Below are 17944 nucleotides of genomic sequence, written 5' to 3'. Positions count from 1 at the left end.
TGGATGCTCCATTAGCAAAAGGCAGTATTCTACATCCACACACTAAACATTCTTTTCAATTTTCAGACTTTTTCTCTTCTTGTTTTTTTTTTTTTTTTTTCCCCCAGTAAATGCTTTTATTTATTTTATTTACAGGCTATTATCAGCTTTGGGGATCATGTCAATGAAGACGGCCAACGTTTTAACTAGCAATAAAATACACACGGTCCTTGTGAAGATTCATTTTATGTGTAAACTTGACTGGACTACAGGTGTATTCAAACATTTGGTCAAACATTGTTCCAGCTGTGTTTTGGGGGTTGTTTCTGAAAGACATTAGCATTTGAATGAGTAGACTGAGTAAAGCACATTATCCTCCGGAATGTGGGTGGGCCTCATTCAATCAACTGATCTAAAATGTGTATAGAACTATTGTGGATACAAGAAGAACATCTTTTTAAACTTATATGTCTCACAGGTAAAGAATCTGCTGGCAGTGTGGGAAACCTGGGTTCAATCCTTGGGTTGGAAAGATCCTCTGAAGATACAAATACTATAGAACAAATTCTGAATTAAAAGGAATTCCTCCACCTTCTTTGAGCTAGGACATCAGTATTCTGTTCTCAGACTCAAGGTGTAACGAGCGCCTCTTGAGTCATAAGCCTGCTAACCTTCAGATTAGATCTATCTATTTTAGATAGATAGATGTGTATACATGTATGCTAAGTAGTATATGACTCTTTGGGACCCCATGGACTGTAGCCCACCAGGCTCCTCTGTCCATGGGATTCTCCAGGCAAGAATACTGGAGTGGGTAAACTTTCCCTTCTCCAGAGGATGTTCCCGATCCAGGAATCAATTCCAGGTCTATGGCAATGGCAACCCTCTCCAGTATTCTTGTCTGGAGAATGCCATGGACAGAGGAGCCTGGTGGGCTGCAGTCCATAGGGTCACTAAGAGTTGGACACGACTGAAGCGACTTAGCATAGTTAGAAAGATAAGTAGACAAGCAGATAGATAACTTCTGAAGAGATAATGTCTGTGAACTTTCCAAAATAGATGTACTGGCAGTGGGGATTAAAAGAACGGAGGAAAGTTTATGGTGATCCCTCTGCTATTAAGTAGCAGTATTCTAAAGAGAATAACAGAAATGCATCAACTATGTAAATGGAATTGCTGAAGACGATTTAGAGATTCAGAGTCTGAGTCATTTGAAAAATGAGGACTGCAATAAATGAAACATTGAAATCAAGAGAGGAAACAGGGTTAAGCTTTGATTGGCTCCCCCCCCCCGCCCCCACACTGGGGTACAAGGAGAGAAGGAGAGGAATGGACAAACAACTCTTTCAACTTTGTGCACAGTGAGTCTGAGTTACATCAAGCAGTTAACATTTGTCAATAATAACAGGGGGCTTGAGGCAAAAAAACAAATTTAGGCCAGGTAAAAAATGTATAAAAGCATTCTTGAGACATAATATATGTGATAGTTACATATTTTTTTTATGAAAGTGAAAGTGTTAGTCGCTCAGTCGTGTCCAACTCTTTGTGACCCCATGGACAGCAACCCACCAGAATCCTCTGTCCATGGAATTCTCCAGGCAAGAATACTGGAGTGGGTTTCCATTCCCTTCTCCGGGAGATCTTCCCGAACCAGGGATTAAACCTGGGTCTCCTGCTTTGCAGGCAGATTCCTTACAGTCTGAGCCACCAGGGAAACCCATGTATTTTTATACGCACACATAAATACAGCCAAAGGCAGACATCAGGGGTGATCTGCTGTTATCCTTTGTGTACTCCCACAGCCTGGAACACTCTGTCTTAGACATAGACTTCTCTCAGTAAGCGATGTTTTACTGATCTAAAATGTATAGAACTATGTGGATACCTTCTACACTTGTCTCACATGGTAAAGAATCTGCCTGCAGTATGGGAGATTGGGTTCAACCCTTGGGTTTGCAAGATCCTCTGGAGAAGGGAATGACAACCCACTTTGGTATTCTTGCCTGGAGAATTCCATGGACAGAGGAGCCTGGCGGGAGCCCTACAGTCCATAGGGTCACAAAGAGTGGAACACACACAAACACACTTGTCTCAGAATCATTCCACTGAATTATTTTCTCTTTTCTTTTCTCTTTTCTCTTTGTCAGACTGTATTTTTAAAAATATTATATTCTCAGATAAAGCCACTATTTAAGACACAAGATCTCATCTCATATTATTACATTAAAGTGCATCTCATAATTAGGTGCTAAGATGTGATTTAGTATCTCCATATGGACTTTTATTAAGAAAATTAAATTTAATGCTTGGACAATATGACTTTTAACTGGATTGAAAATTGGCTGCTAAATTTTCAGCAGAGGAATAAAAACCTGTATAAACGCTGTTACCAAAGGTCTACTGGATCTCAGAAAAATGACATGGTACAAGCTATGATTACAGAGATATTCCAAATGCAACAGTTAGTTATCCAGAAAGGAAATAGACTAAAATTTGATACAAATTTAGGTGCAATATTAAAACATAGTCAAAAAAGCATTCAAACCAATGAAGGTAAAAGTTAGCTAATGTTCAACTTACACAGATAAGAAAACTATGAGCAAGCCTACAACCTTTTAATTGATTCCTACATCCTTTTCTTTTTCCTAATTTTAAGGAAAAGCACTTAATTAATCCTGATGCCATGTGATGTCCATTTTTGTGGACACCGTTTATTAGGTTGAAGGAATATCTTTCTAGTCCTGGTATGTTGAGTGTGCTTATCTTGATAATGTTGATGCTTTTCAAGTTTTTTTTTTTTTTTTTTTTTTTTTTTTTTTTTTTTGCTTTGTTTTGTTTTGCTATACTTATTGAAATGATCATGTTTTTTCCTTTATTCCTTTAATATGATGTATCACTTCCCTAGTGTTATTACAATAAATATTTACAAACATGGAATTGGCTTTGGAATTGGGTAATGGGAAAAGGCTAGAAGAATTTTGAGAAATATGATAGAAAAAAGCTACATTGACAATGGAAATATGGATGTGAAAGACTCTGCCCATGAGAGCTCAGAAAGAAGCAAAGGGCTCAGCAGAGATAATGTGTATTATCTTAGAGTAGGTGTTGCCAGTTGGGCTACACAGGAGGAGGTGAGTGGTGGGTGAGTGAGTGAAACTTCATCTGTATTTACAGTCACTCCATATTGCTCACATAACCACCTGAGCTCCACCTCCTATGAGATCAGTGGTTGCACTAGGTTCTCATAGGAGCATGAACCCTGCTATGCTTGAATCGTCCTAAAACCATTCCCCACTCTGGTCTACAGGAAAATTATCTTCCATGAAACCAATCTCTTCTGCCAAAAAGGTTGGGGACCACCACTGTCTTAAAGTATATTTAACGTGATAGTCACTCAGTCATGCTGATTCTTTGTGAGGTCATGGACTATAGCCCCCTAGGCTCCTTTTTCTAGGGAATTATCCAGGCAAGAATCCTGAATCCATTTTCCAGGGGATCTTCCCAACCCAGGGATCAAACCCAGGTCCCTTGCAGGCAGATTCTTTACCACCTGCACCACCAGGGAATTCCAAGAGTATATTTAAATTATCATAAACTGTTGGTAAAAATATGGGCATAAAACAAGCTGCTGGTAAGGACTCAGAAGGAAATGAGGAACATATTATTCGAAACTAGAGGAAACTAGAAGAAACTAGAGGAAAGAAGATCTTTATTACATAGAGGAAGAAAATCTAGCTGAATTATGTTGTATAACATAATAAATAAATTTGGATTACAGCTATGGAAGTTCTCCAGCAAACTGGTGAAGGTGTGGCCTGGTTTCCTCTTGCATCTTAGAGTAAAATGTAACAAGTAAGAGGTAAATTGAGGGAATAAATGTTAAGTAAAAGGAACCAAGACTTCATGAACAGAGAAATTCTCAACCTATCTGGATAGCAAAAGATGCTATAATTAGGATGTGGAAATGTTTATCATCAAGAATGCATGTTCTAAAAAAAAAAAAAAAAAGAATGCATGTTCTAGAGAAAAAGAAGTGCCTGGACAACCTTTTCTTAGTTCCTCAGAAGAACCAAAAGATCAGAATATTCATCTTAACAGAGGCCAAGAATAGAGATAAGATTATTCAGGGGAGATTTGTGAAAGAGGTTTTGTTTTAACTGAGTGAATCCTTGTGGGGTGCATGGAAGATCCACAGATAGAACATTTGAGAATATTCTACCAGCAGAAATACTGTGAACTTCAAATAAAAGGGACAGAAGGAGGAAGAAATAAAAAAGGACTGTCAGACACCTCAAATTCTAGAAGTATGAAACAGATTGATAAGACTACTCAGAGGCCAGCAGGCACTGTCCTTCCTGAAACAGAAGGATGACTCAGAGTATAGAACTGTGAGTCACAGATTGTTTCCATGCATTGTAACCTAATGGAATGTATTGTGTTGTGTGTGTGTGTTCAGTTGTGTCCAACTCTTTGTGACTCCATGGACTGTACCCTGCCAAGCTCCTTTGTCCATGGAATTTTCCAGGCTAAAATGCTGGAGTGGGCTGCCATTTCCTACTCCACTGGATCTTCCCTGTCCAGCCAACACATCTCTTGTGCCTCGTGCATTGGCTGCCTGCCCTTTTTTTTTTTTTTTTTCTTTTTACTACTGTACCACCTGGAAATTCAGTGGAATTTACCATACTTGATTTCAAAATTGCTTTAGAATCAGTGACAAGTTTCTTACTTCTATTTTTAACCTTGGAATAGAAATGTCATCACTGTTATCTATGCCTGTCCTACCACTATATTCTGGCAGCAGATAACTTCTTGTCTTATTTAACAGGTTCACAGATGTAGAGGAATCTTGCCCTGGACTGGATCATATAGAGAATGTGACCCTTATCTGATTATTTAGAAAGAAAGATTTTGGACTTTGGCGTTCACGATATTTAAATAATAGAATTTTGAACTTTGAGTGAGTGTTGTAATGATTTGAGACCTTTGGGAATGAGGTGAATGTAGTTTCAATGACAGATAAATGTAAATCTTTGACAGTCAGCAGGCATACTATAATTAAGAGAATAAGGGTCATTAAAATATGTCCAGGGGACTTCCCTAGTAGCTCAGTGATAAAGAATCTGCCTGCCAGTGCAGGAGATGTGGGTTATACCCTTGAGTTGGGGAGATGCCCTGAAGAAGTAAATAGCGACCCACTCCAGTATTCTTGCCTGGGAAATCCCATGGACAGAGGAGCCTGATGGGCTACAGTTCGTGGGATCATAAAGACTCAGACACAAGTTAGCAACTATACAACAGCAACAGCAAATAAGTCCAGACCTGTGAATATGTCATCTTACATGGTAAAAATAACTTTGCAGAAGTTATTAAGTTAAAGATATTAAGGTGAGAAAGTTATCCTAGATTTTGTAGGCAAGTCCAATGTAATCACAGGGGTCCTTATGATAAAGAAGCAAGAATATCAAAGACAGCAAATGATGTGACAATGGACACAAAGAAGAAAAAGCAGTGTGGTCTGGGTCCATGAGCCAAGGAATGAAAACAGCCTCTGGAAAGAAATATATATATATACATATATCCCCTAGAACCTCCGTAAGGAAACACCCTGACATTAGCCCCATGCAATGCTGATTTTGGACTCCTGACCTCCAGAACTACCTCCAGGATCTGTGGTAATTTGTTACAGTTGCAGTAGGAAACCAGAATATATGATGTGCTACATTGATAAAACATGGCTCACAGGAGGAGGGAATGGCAACCACTCCAATATTCTTGCCGGAAGAACCCCTAGAATAGTACGAAAGGGCAGAAAGATATGACACTGGAAGATGAGCCCAACAGGTCAGAAGGTGTCCAACATGCTGCTGGGAATGGACAGATGGCAATTACTAACTACTCCAGAAAGAATGAAGCTGCTGATCCAAAGACGAAATGACGACCTGTTGTGGATATGTCTGGTGGTGAAAGTAAAGTCTGATGCTGTAAAGAACAATATTGCATAAGAACCTGGAATGTAAGGTCCATGAGTAGATTGGATGTTGTCAGGCAGGAGATGCCAAGAGTAAACATTGACATCTTAGGGATCAGTGAGCTAAAATGGACTGGAATGGGTGAATTTAATTCAGATGACCATTATATCTACTACTATGTGTAACAATCACTTAGAAGAAATGGAATAGTCCTCATAATCAAGAAAATAGTCAGAAATTCAGTACTTGGTTGCAGTCCAAAAAATGACAGTATGATCTTGGTTTCTTAACAAGCCAAACTATTCATCATCACAGTAATCTGAGTCTATGCCCCAATCACTAATGCTGAAGAAGCTTAAGTTGACCAGTATTATGAATACCTACAAGATCTTCTAGGACTAACACCAAAAAAAGATGTTGTTTTCATCATAGGAGACTGGAATGTAAAAGTAGGAAGTCAAGAGATACCTGGAGTAACAGGCAAGTTTGGCCTTGGAGTACAAAATGAAACAGGGCAAAGGCTAGCAGAGTTTTGTCAAGAGAACATGCTGCTCAGAGCAAATACCCTTTTCTAACAACACAAGAGATGACTCTACACATGGACATCACCAGATGCTCAATACCAAAATCAGATTGATTATATTTGCAGCCAAAGGTGAAGATGTTCTCTATAGTCAGCAAAAACGAGACCTGGAGCTGACTATGATTCTGATCATCAGCTCCTTATTGCAAAATTCTGGCTTAACGTGAAGAAAGTAGGGAAAGCCACTAGACTATTTGGGTATTACCTAAATCAAATCTCTTATGATTACACAGTGGTGGTGACAAATAGATTCAAAGGATTAGATCTGATACAGTGCCTAAAGAACTGTCAATGGAGACTCCTAAGATTGTATAAGAGGCAGTCACCAAAGCCAAACCAAAGAAAAAGAAATGCAAGAAGCTGAAGTGGTTCTCTGAGGAGGCTTTACAAGTAGCTAAGAAAAGAAGAAAAGCAAAAGGCAGGGAGTAAGGGAAAGATATACTCGACTGAATGCAAAGTTCCAGAGAAGAGCAAGGAGAGATAAGAAAGTCTTACGTGAGCAATGCAAAGAAATAGAGGAAAAAATAGGATGGGAAAGACTAGAGATCTCTTCAAGGAAACTGGAGATACCAAGGGAATAGTTCATGCAAAGATGGGCACAATAAAGGATAGAAATTGTATGGACCTAACCAAAACAGAAACATTAAGAATAAGTGGCAAGAATACACAGAAAAACTATACAAAAAAGATCTTAATGACCCAGATAACCACTATGGTGTGACTACCCACCTAGAACCAGACATCATGGAGTAAGAAGTCAAGTGGGCCTTAGGAAGCATCACTACAAAGCTACTGGAGATGATGGAATTCCAGCTGAGCTTCTTCAAATCCTAAAACATGAGACCATTAAAGTGCTGCACTCAGTATGCCAGCAAATTTGGAAAACTCAGCAGGGGCCACGGGACTGGAAAAGGTCAATTTTCATTCCAATCCCAAGGAAAAGCAATGCCAAAGAATGTTCAAACTACTTCACAATTGCACTTATTTCACAGGATAGCAAAGTAATGCTCAAAATTCTCCAAGCTAGGCTTTAACAGAATGTGAACCAAGAAATTCCAGATGTTCAGCTGGATTTAGAAAAGGCAGAGGAACTAGAGATCAAATTGTCAACATCTGTTGGATTATCGGAAAAGCAAGAGAGTTCCAGGAAAACATCTACTTCTGCTGCATTGACTGTGCTAAAGCCTTTGACTGTCAGTGTGTTAGTCTCTCAATCATGTCTGACTCTCTGAAACCCTATGGACTATAGCCCTCCAGGCACCTCTGCCCATGGGATTCTCAAGTAAAGAAAACTGGAGTGGGTTGCCATTCCCTTCTCTAGATCTTTCCAATGCGGGGATCAAACCTGGGTCTCCTGCATTGCAGGCAGATCCTTTACCATCTGACCACCAGAGAAGCAAGCTAGAGTAAAATAAAAGGGTTCAATACGAAAGTAACTGAATGCTAAAATATTAGAAATCATACAAATGATAGTTCACTATCACAAAAGTCTAGTGGGGAGATGGAGAAAATATTTTCAATTAAGTGACTGAAGCAATTTGTGTTTTTTCTTCTTAAAAATCTTTATCTGTCCCCTGGTGTTTAAGAGGTGGATCTTCATCATTGTCTTCATTCATGGTTCTTGTAAAGTATAGCAGCAGTAATCCAAAAAGTGATGTATAGCATTTCCTTGTTAGGGACCACATTTCCAACTAGGTGAACTGAACTACATGCCTCCAAGAAGATGCCTAACACAGTTCCACTTCATTGCTGAACATAACAATGCACAATGGGAAGGAGTTCACTGCCACATGGCTGTCCATCTAAGAGTGCTTTGAAAGAGCTGAGAAACTCAATAGCCTTTGCTGGCAAATTCATCAAATTCATGACAATGTGCATAGAGCATTTTGTTTCTTTTGACAGTGGTCCCAGCTGCTGCATTAACTCTTCTCTGACTGGTCCTTGTAGGAAGTCTTTCCCATCCAAGTTAAAGGCTCTTACATTTTTGTCCACCTTATTTAATTTACAATTGTGCAGTAGCCATTTATGGGATTCAGGATTGAGATTATTAGCAAACACAGTGCAGTTTTTCTTTGCTGCTGGAATGGTAATGGGCCCAACCAACCTCAGCAAAAACATCAAGTAGGACATTCCCCAGATTGGAGAAGTTATGTGATATGGCTGTGTTCTGTGGAGAGATGAAGATTCCAACAGACTTATGAAAAATCAAATTCATAGGTGTAATTGTTTTCTCAAACCTTGGTCATCATATTCTCCTCTCCAGATAGTACTTCCAATTGGAAATTTTGGTAGATATTATCAATATTGTTGATTTGTGAGGATCAAAACAAACTGTGGAAAATTCTTGAAGAGATGGGAATACCAGACCACCTTACCTACCTCTCAGAAACCAGTATGCAGGTTAAGAAGCAACAGTTAGAACCAGACATGGAACAATGGACTGGTTCCAAATTTGGAAAGGAGTACATCAAGGCTGTATATCGTCACCCTACTTATTTAACTTATATGTAGAGTACATCATGAGAAATGCCAAGCTGGATGAAGCACAAGCTGGAATCAAGATTGCTGGGAGAAATATCAATAACCTCAGATATGCAGATGACACCACCCTTACGGCAGAAAGTGAAAAGGAATTAAAGAGCCTCTATATCAAAGTGAAAGAGGAGAGTGAAAAGTCTAGCTTAAAACTCATCAAAAAGCAAAGATCATGGCATCCAGTCCCATCACTTCATGGCAAATAGATGGGGAAACAATGGAAACATTGGAAGACTTTATTTTCTTGGACTCCAAAATCACCACAGATGGTGACTGCAGCCATGAAATTAAAAGACATTTGCTCCTTGGATGAAAAGCTATGACTAACCTAGACAGCATATTAAAAAGCAGAGACATTATTTTGCCAACAAAGGTCCATCTAGTCAAGGCTATGGTTTTTCCAGTGGTCATGTATGATTGTGACAGCTGGACCATAAAGAAAGCTGAGTGTTAAAGAATTGATGCTTTTGAATTGTGGTATTGGAGAAGACTCTTGAGAGTCCCTTGGACTGCAAGGAGATCCAGCCAGTCAATCCTAAAGGAAGTCAACCCTGAATATTCATTGGAAAGACTGATGTTGAAGCTGAAGATCCAATACTTTGGCCACCTGATGCAAAGAACTGACTGATTTGAAAAGACCCTGATGCTGGGAAAGATTGAAGGCAGGAGAAGGGAACAGTAGAAGATAAGGTGGTGGGATGGCATCACCAACTTGATCAATATGAGTTTGAGCAAGTTCCAGTAGTTGGTGAAGGACAGAGAAGGCTGGCATGCTTCAATCCATAAGGTCATAAAGAGTCAGACATGACTGAGTGACTGAGCTGAATTGAATGCAAGGTTTATCCTAGAGAATTTTTCATGTTAGCAGAATGACTATTGAGAAGAATTCGTATTCTGATGTTGGAGGGAGTATTCTATAAATATTTTTCTATAAAGAAAGCTGGGCACTGAATAATTGATGCCATTGAATTGTGGTGCTGAAGAAGACTCTCGAGGGTTTCTTGGACTGCTAGATCAAACCAGACAGTCCTAAAGGAAATCAACACTGAATAGAAGGACCAATGCTAAAGCTTAAGCTGTTCCAATACTTTGGCTACCTGATGTGAAGAGCTGACTCATTGTAAAGGACTGTGATGTTGGGAAAGATTGAGGGCATGTGGAGAAGTGGCTGACAGAGGATGAGATGGTTGGATGGCATCACTGATTCAATGGACATGAGTTTTAGCACACTCCAAGAGATAGTGAAGGACAGAAAAGTTTGGCATGCTGCAGTCCATGGAGTCGTAGAGTCAGACACACTTAGTGACTGAACAATTTGGTTTATATTTTTCACATATTCTATTTCTCTGTTGAACTGCTATATTGTTATTTTATCCATTATCAAAAATTAAATATTGAAGCTTCTGATTTTTATTATTGATTTATCTATTTCTCCCTTTAACTGTGTCAGTTTTTGCTTCATGTGTTTTGGGGCTGTGTTGGTAGGTGTATATGTGTTTATAATTGTCATATTTTTCTAATTATAAATTAACCCTTAATAAGGATAAAATGTTTCTGTGCATGTATGCATGCTTAGTCAAGTTCAACTTTTTGTGACCCCATGGACTGTAGCCCGCCAGGCTCCTCTGCCCTTGGAATTTTCCAGGCAAGAATACTGGAATGGGTTGTCATTTCCTACTCTAGTGTTTCTATTTCTCCTGTAATTATTTTCATCTCCAAGTATATTTTGCCTGATTTTAGTACAACTAGTTCATTTCTCTTTGACTATCACTTTCACATAAATGTTTCTATCCTTTTCTTTTTAATCTACTTATGTCTTTGAATTAAAGTATGCATCCTGCAGCTAGTATATTTATTCTACCAACATCTTTCTTTTGATTGAGGTGTTTAATCCACTTGGATTGAATATAAATACTGATAAGGCAGGGTTTATATTTGTGCTTTTGCTATTTGTTTCCTTATGTCTTCTGTTTTTTTCTTTTTCCTTGTTCCTTGATTTCTTTTATTTTTGTTAACATATATTTTCCTGTTGTTATGTTACTCACTCAGTTGTGTCTGACTCGTTGCAACCCCATAGACTATAGCCCACCAAGCTACTCTGTCCATGGAATTCTCTAGGTAGAAATACTGGAATGGGTTGCCATTCCCTTCTCCAGGGGATTCTTCCCAACTCAGGGGTCAAACCGGGGTCTGCTGCATTGTAGACAGATTCTTTACCATCTGAGCTTTAGGGAAGCCCACATGTTCTCTAGTGTATCTTTTTAATTTCATTGTTTTTTGTTTCACTATATTTATTTTAGTTATTTTTGTAGTGTTTGCTCTGAAAATTACAATTAGCACCTTAATGTGAAAGAATCTAGTTGATTCATGCCTATTTAATTTCAATACTGTGCAAAAACGTCTGTCTAAAATACCCCTATTTCCTCTTTCTCCTTTGTAAAAATATACATCTGTATAAATGATAGGCCCATTAATGCATCTTTATATTTATTGATATTCAGTTTTCTTTGAAAACAGATTGGAGAGGAAAAGAATTACAAAAATAATGCATGTATATTGCCTTTCATAATGGCTACATAGTTACCATTATCAATAATATTTTCACACTTCCTTTCATTCTTTAAACATGATTTCCTGTACTTCTTTGAATTTATTTACAATCGCTTTCTGCTAAATCCAATATCTGATGGCCCTCAGGGCCTTTTTCTATTAGCTGATTTTTTTTCCCAGTGTATGTGGACTTATGTTCCTGTTTCTTCTGATGCCTTGTATTTTGTTGCTATTGTTGTTGTTACAAATAAACTTGTTTGTAACAACTCTGGTATTAGATCCATCCACTTCTCACTGAGCTAAGCTCTGACCTATTTCCCAGGGAGCTAAAAGTTCGGACAAAATATTGACTCTGTACTGAAGATGATGTTTTTTTTGTTTTGTTTTGTTTTGTTTGTTTGTTTTTCATTTATTTTTATTAGTTGGAGGCTAATTACTTTACAATATTGTAGTGGTTTTTGCCATACATTGACATGAATCAGCCATGGATTTACATGTGGTCCCCATCCCTATCCCCCCTCCCACCTCCCTCCCCATCCCATCCCTCTGGGTCTTCCCAATGCACCAGCCCTGATCACTTGTCTCATGCATCCAATCTGGGCTGGTGATCTGTTTCACCCTTGATAGTTTACTTGTTTCAATGCTATTCTCTCAGAACATCCCACCTCGCCTTCTCCCACAGAGTCCAAAAGTCTGTTCTGTACATCTATGTCTCTTTTTCTGTTTTGCATATAGGGTTATCATTACCATCTTTTTAAATTCTATATATATGCGTTAGTATACTGTACTGCTGTTTATCTTTCTGGCTTACTTCACTCTGTATAATGGGCTCCAGTTTCATCCATTTCATTAGAACTGATTCAAATGAATTCTTTTTAATGGCTGTGTAATAATCCATGGCGTATATGTACCATAGCTTCCTTATCCATTCGTCTGCTGATGGGCATCTAGGTCGCTTCCATGTCCTGGCTATTATAAACAGTGCTGTGATGAACATTGGGGTGCGCGTGTCTCTTTCAGATCTGGTTTCCTCGGTGTGTATGCCGAGGAGTGGGATTGCTGGGTCATATGGCAGGATGATGCTTTGACAGAGCTCCACAAGCAGTTCAGTCTTTTCATCCTCTGCAATGGCTGCTGGCTTTTACCTCCTACACCTCTAAGGTGAGGAGGGAATGGAAGGAGAGGAGATTAGCCCTAAGTTCAAATATTACAGATCCCACTGTCTTACCAAAGTTCAGTAGCCTCTCTTGTATAAGCAATTTTCAGTTCATTCTGTGGCTTTGGCTGATTGCCAGACTTCTGAAATGATTGGCTTTAGTTGTTTTGCTTATATTTTATTGTTTTAAAAGGAAAGTGAGTTCATCAAAGTCCTCTCCCTGCCGAAGAGGTTGATCCTCCCCAGGTTAACATCTATTTTAAAGCATATATCTCTAAGTATACCTCAGTCATGGTGCAAAGTCTGAACACTAGAAAACACAGTTAAATGTGATGCTGACATTTTCAGAAAGCCTGTGATCATTCAGAATAAAGAAAATCTGCACAGCTAAGTAATATAGTTAACAAGGAAAAACAAAGATACATGGATAGAATTTCCTCACTTTTATTGGCATTCAGTTCAAGTCCATAAAAAAAGAAATGAAGGAGGTCTTAAAAGGGATATTACATACTAATCCCAAGAAAGATTTATCAGATGGGGGAGCCAGCAGCCACTTCGGTATCTTAACTTATTTTCCAATTTTACAATTCATAAAATACTCACCAAGGCTTGACACAAGTTTGGAGTTCAAGCATGGTGCATTTTATGTTGCAAGATCCATTAAAAGCAATAATTTGTAAGATCTTCAACAAGAAAGTATGCATTTTTTTTCCAAAGAATACTTCAAAGAGGGAAGCAAGACTACTTAATCCAATTTTATGTGAAAAGTAATCTCTTTCTCATCTGTGGTCTTCTTTCTTGTGATTGTGGTTGAAGCTAGAGGACTAGGACAGAATGAATGGCATCTCTTCATGGTAGTAGTGCTTTTCCACAAGTATGAAATGACAATCTGGCTTTCCCTCTGGAGAAAGCAGCAAATCTCAGACTCTGATCAGGAATGGCAGGGACTTTGATCATGAACTCATTCTGCTCGGGATTACCTTTCTCTGCCTAGTCTTTTTCTTCACTGTCCAAAGTCCAGAGTATGAATAGAGCAGTTTGACAATATTCACTTATTTTGCATCATCAGCCTACTGACCTTCCTTCCTCTATGAAAAGTGGAATTCTAATGTAAAAAGGCAGTGCCAGAAGGATGGAATGGAAATGTCCCAGCTGGTTAGTAACCAGGTCTGTGAACTTCAGTTTTATTCTTCCTAAGCCTCACTCTCCTCAACTATAAACTGTTTGTCCCACCTGGTTTTATTAGATTATCAAATGAGATCATGTATACTTAAAACAACATTAAAGACAACATTCAATAAGATGTTTTGACTGCTCATAGGATTAACACAATTCTATTGAAAGAATCTTGAAAAAAAATCAATCTTTAATGTTTAATTCACTGTATTGCATTTATTCCAAACTTCTTGTAAGCAATAGTCAATCTCTACCCTCTTTGGCATTTTTAACACTTTTAATTATTACTTATTTAAGAAATTAAAACAAAATTACACTGAAATGATTAACACTGCTTTGTAGGAATTCCAGTATAAGATCACCTATAAGTTTCACAAAATCAGGCTGGCAACATGAGATCTGTGAGAGCAGGACATTTAACTAGATTCCACCTCCCCACAGCTTGTTTTGGGAGAAGAGACCTGTGGGTCATTGATATTTGATGTAAATGAACTTTATTCACAATTATTTTAGGAAAAAAACAGAAAGACTGTCTCAGTTTATAAATCAATGATAAGTAAAGAACTAGTCAAGACTCTGCTCAATATTATGCAACAACCTAAACAGGGGAAATTTTGAAAAAGGTTACACGTATACTGAATCACTTTGGTGTACACTTGAAACTATCACAACATTGTTAAACAACTATACTCTAATGTAAAATAAAAAGTTTAAAAAAAAATTGAAATAAAAATGCTATGCCCTGTACACTTCACTTTTCTCTGTGACCCACTTCTGTTTGAGACCTTCAGTCATCCCGCTGAGGAAAGATGTGTAAATCATAAGATTCTTATGTCATGGGATTTGTTTTTCAATCTTCAAATATGTACTGCATGTCTACAAAGGTCCATACAATCCACTCTTCAAGGTGGTGGTGGTGATGCAAGGCAAACCAGATGAGGTCTAAATGAGTACCAAGGTGGTCAATAAAGGTATGGATTCTCAGTGTTATGTTTATCTTTCATTTTTGTTCTGTTCTTCCAAATATAAAACTGCCCATGCTACATTTGTTTATCTCTTTCAATAATTAAAAATACTAAGGATATTTGAAATAAATCTGCATAAGTTCACAATTTAGTAACAATATCATTCAAATCTCCCTCCTCCACAACGGGTCCCTGCTTTTCCACTCTATCCACTCCACCCTGCCCTAGGTCTCCATGCAGAAATTATGTCTCAGTGCCCCTGTCTTTTCTTAGTCTTTTTTATCATATGTCTCTCACAACATTTATCCTTGTCCTTTATCTTCTGTTAAAATTTTGTATGAGTCTGTTTCATCCTCCCTGGTTTCTTATAATCTCCTGGAATGCAGAGTCCATATCTGATTCAATTTATTCAATCCCATGACTTCCAATATATACATGAGCAATATATATCAGAATAATTCTTCCCATGACACTTGGAACATTGCCTGGAACATAATAGGTGTTCAATAAATATTAAATCCAATGAATGATTGCATGATGTCGGGCTAAATTGAAGGACAATCCATATATAAATGTAAGATGTAATTTTTAGTGCCCTTGACAGTTTTGAAGACTGTAATAATGACTTCTGCCTTTTAAAATATCTATTTTTTCCAGACAAGAGAGAAATTTTTAAGTCTCCTTTTGGACTCCAGATGCATAGTGAATGCAAGAAACCTATAATTAAAGTAATAAGATATTTGAAAAATCAATGCCCTTACCAGAAGGTTGGGTCTTTTTGTAAAATTTAAGTCTATGGACAAAACCTGAGACTCTGTAGCTGTTATCTAGGTGATGGGTCAAGTAAGACAATTAGAGAGTTAAATAAGAATTGCTTAGACCCCAATGACAGTCAAGAGCACAAACCAATTTAATGCAGTATTCTTTTTCACAGTAGCATTCAGAGAGAATGAAAGCTTCTCAATTCATTACACACTTAACACTAGATTTTATCTTCTCAGTGTGGAATGTATTATAATGACTGTGAAGTTTCATGAAATGAAGTTATTATGTTATTGCTTGACTAGTGTGAGCTCCATGAAGCTGGTATGCTAGAAGCGAATTAAAGTTTTAATGGACACTTTTATACTCAAATTTGTCTTCTTCTACTTATTAAATTAACAATCATCTGCAATTCTAATGAGTCTTTCCCTGCTCACTGCATTGTTGTTATTGTTTTTGATAAAAAATTTCATTTTAGTTTTCTTAAATAAATAGAAGACATTGGCTTAGGGTTTGTTTTGTTATTATTTTAAAATTTAGGGTTCAGGTTTTTCCCCAGCCTGATTAAGATATAAAAATCGCAAATATTTAAGATGTACAATGTGCTGTTTTGATATAAGGAATCTTGGTGTGGTGATTATACCACAATCAGGCTAATTAACATAGTTAATTACCTCCCCTCACATAGTTACCATGTGTCTATGTGTGGGTGCATACACACTTAAAATCTACCCTTAGCAAATTTCAGGTACACAATATAGTATTATTAATTATATTTACCATTCTCTACATTAGATTTCTAGAGCTTATTCATCTTATAACTGAACATGTTATAAGACCAACATCTTCCCATCCTTAACATTTTCCAGCTCCTAGCAACCACTGTTCTACTCTATAGGTTTGACTATTTTAGATTCTTCATGTAAGTGCTATATCATTATATTTGTCTTTCTGGGTCTGACAGTTTAAAATAATATCTTCTAAATTCATCCACAATGTGGATGAATAATATTGTCTAAATTTATCCACAAATGGTAGAATTTCCTTTTGTTTTAAGGCTGTATTATATTGAGAGGGAAAGAGAGAGAGAGAGATTTACCTATCTATCTATCCATCTATGTATCACAATTTCTTTATCCATTCACTCATCAACAGATACCAAGATCATTTCCATATTTTGGTCATGGTGAATACTGCTATAACAAAAATAGCATCTTTTAATAAGTGTGGAGTTTGTTGTTGTTGTTTTATTTTTGCCTCAGAGGCATCTTCTTCGTGTCCATCCCATTAAGGTCAAATGTCTTCTGTGTATGGTTGCTGAAAGCTAAACACCCACCATCAATTCTGCAGTGAGTCCAATGTCATTCATTTTTCAACCTAAATCTGAATAGATTATTGGTGGGAAGTGAATTCAATTACACACCAGGAAATATAGAAATTAATTTATATCTCCTATGATTTTGTTTTAGTTTTTCTAGACAGTATCTCATCTTTGTCACCAGGAAATAAAGAATATCTGAAGGAAACAGTAGGCCACAGAAGAGTCTAGTGAAAAGGGTGTCCATATGTTGGGACGACCCAGTGTGGGTAACTGAGCGCAAGCAGTTGTTGTTTTTCAGTTGCTCAGCTGTGTCCAACTCTTTGTGACTCCAAGGACTGCAGCACACCAGGCTTTCCTGTCCCTCACAAACTCCCAGAGTTTGCTCAAACTCATGTCCATTGAGTCGGTGATGCCATCCAACCATCTCATCCTCTGTCATCCCCTTCTCTTGCCTTCTATCTTCCCTGGCATCAGGGTCTTTTCCAGTGAGTCGGTTCTTCACATCAGCTGGCCAAAGTACTGGAGCTTCAGCTTCAGCATCAGTCCTTCCAATGACTTCAGAGTTGATTTCCTTTAGGGTTAACTGGTTTGATCTTCTTGCAGTCCAAGGGACTCTCAAGAGTCTTCTCCAGGACCACAGTTTAAAAGCATCAGTTCTTCAGTGCTCAGCCATCTTTATGGTCCAACTCTCACATCCATACATGACTACTGGAAAAACCATAGCTTTCATTATATGGACCTTTGCTGGCAGAGTAATCTCTCTGCTTTTAATATGTTGTCTAGGTTTATCATAGTTTTTCTTCCAAGGAGCAAGCATCTTCCAAGGAAGCAGGTAAAGTGGTATTCCTGTCTCTTAAAAGAGTTTTCCACAGTTTGTTGTGATCCACACAGTCAAAGGCTTTAGTGTAGTCAGTGAAGCAGAAGTAGATGTTTTTTCTGGAATTCTCT

At 37.9% G+C, this 17944-nt stretch overlaps 1 pseudogene; it reads right to left on the bottom strand.

Annotated features, from left to right (window-relative positions):
* Nucleotides 1-8084: 8084 nt before the first annotated feature.
* Nucleotides 8085-8843, bottom strand: LOC122442621 (annotated as a pseudogene).
* Between the last annotated feature and the right edge of the window lie 9101 nt (nt 8844-17944).

The sequence above is a fragment of the Cervus canadensis genome, chromosome 5 (genome assembly GCF_019320065.1).
Source record: "Cervus canadensis isolate Bull #8, Minnesota chromosome 5, ASM1932006v1, whole genome shotgun sequence".
Classification (NCBI taxonomy): Eukaryota; Metazoa; Chordata; class Mammalia; order Artiodactyla; family Cervidae; genus Cervus; species Cervus canadensis.
Note: the sequence above shows the minus strand (reverse complement) of the source record. Positions and strands in the feature narration are given on the sequence as shown.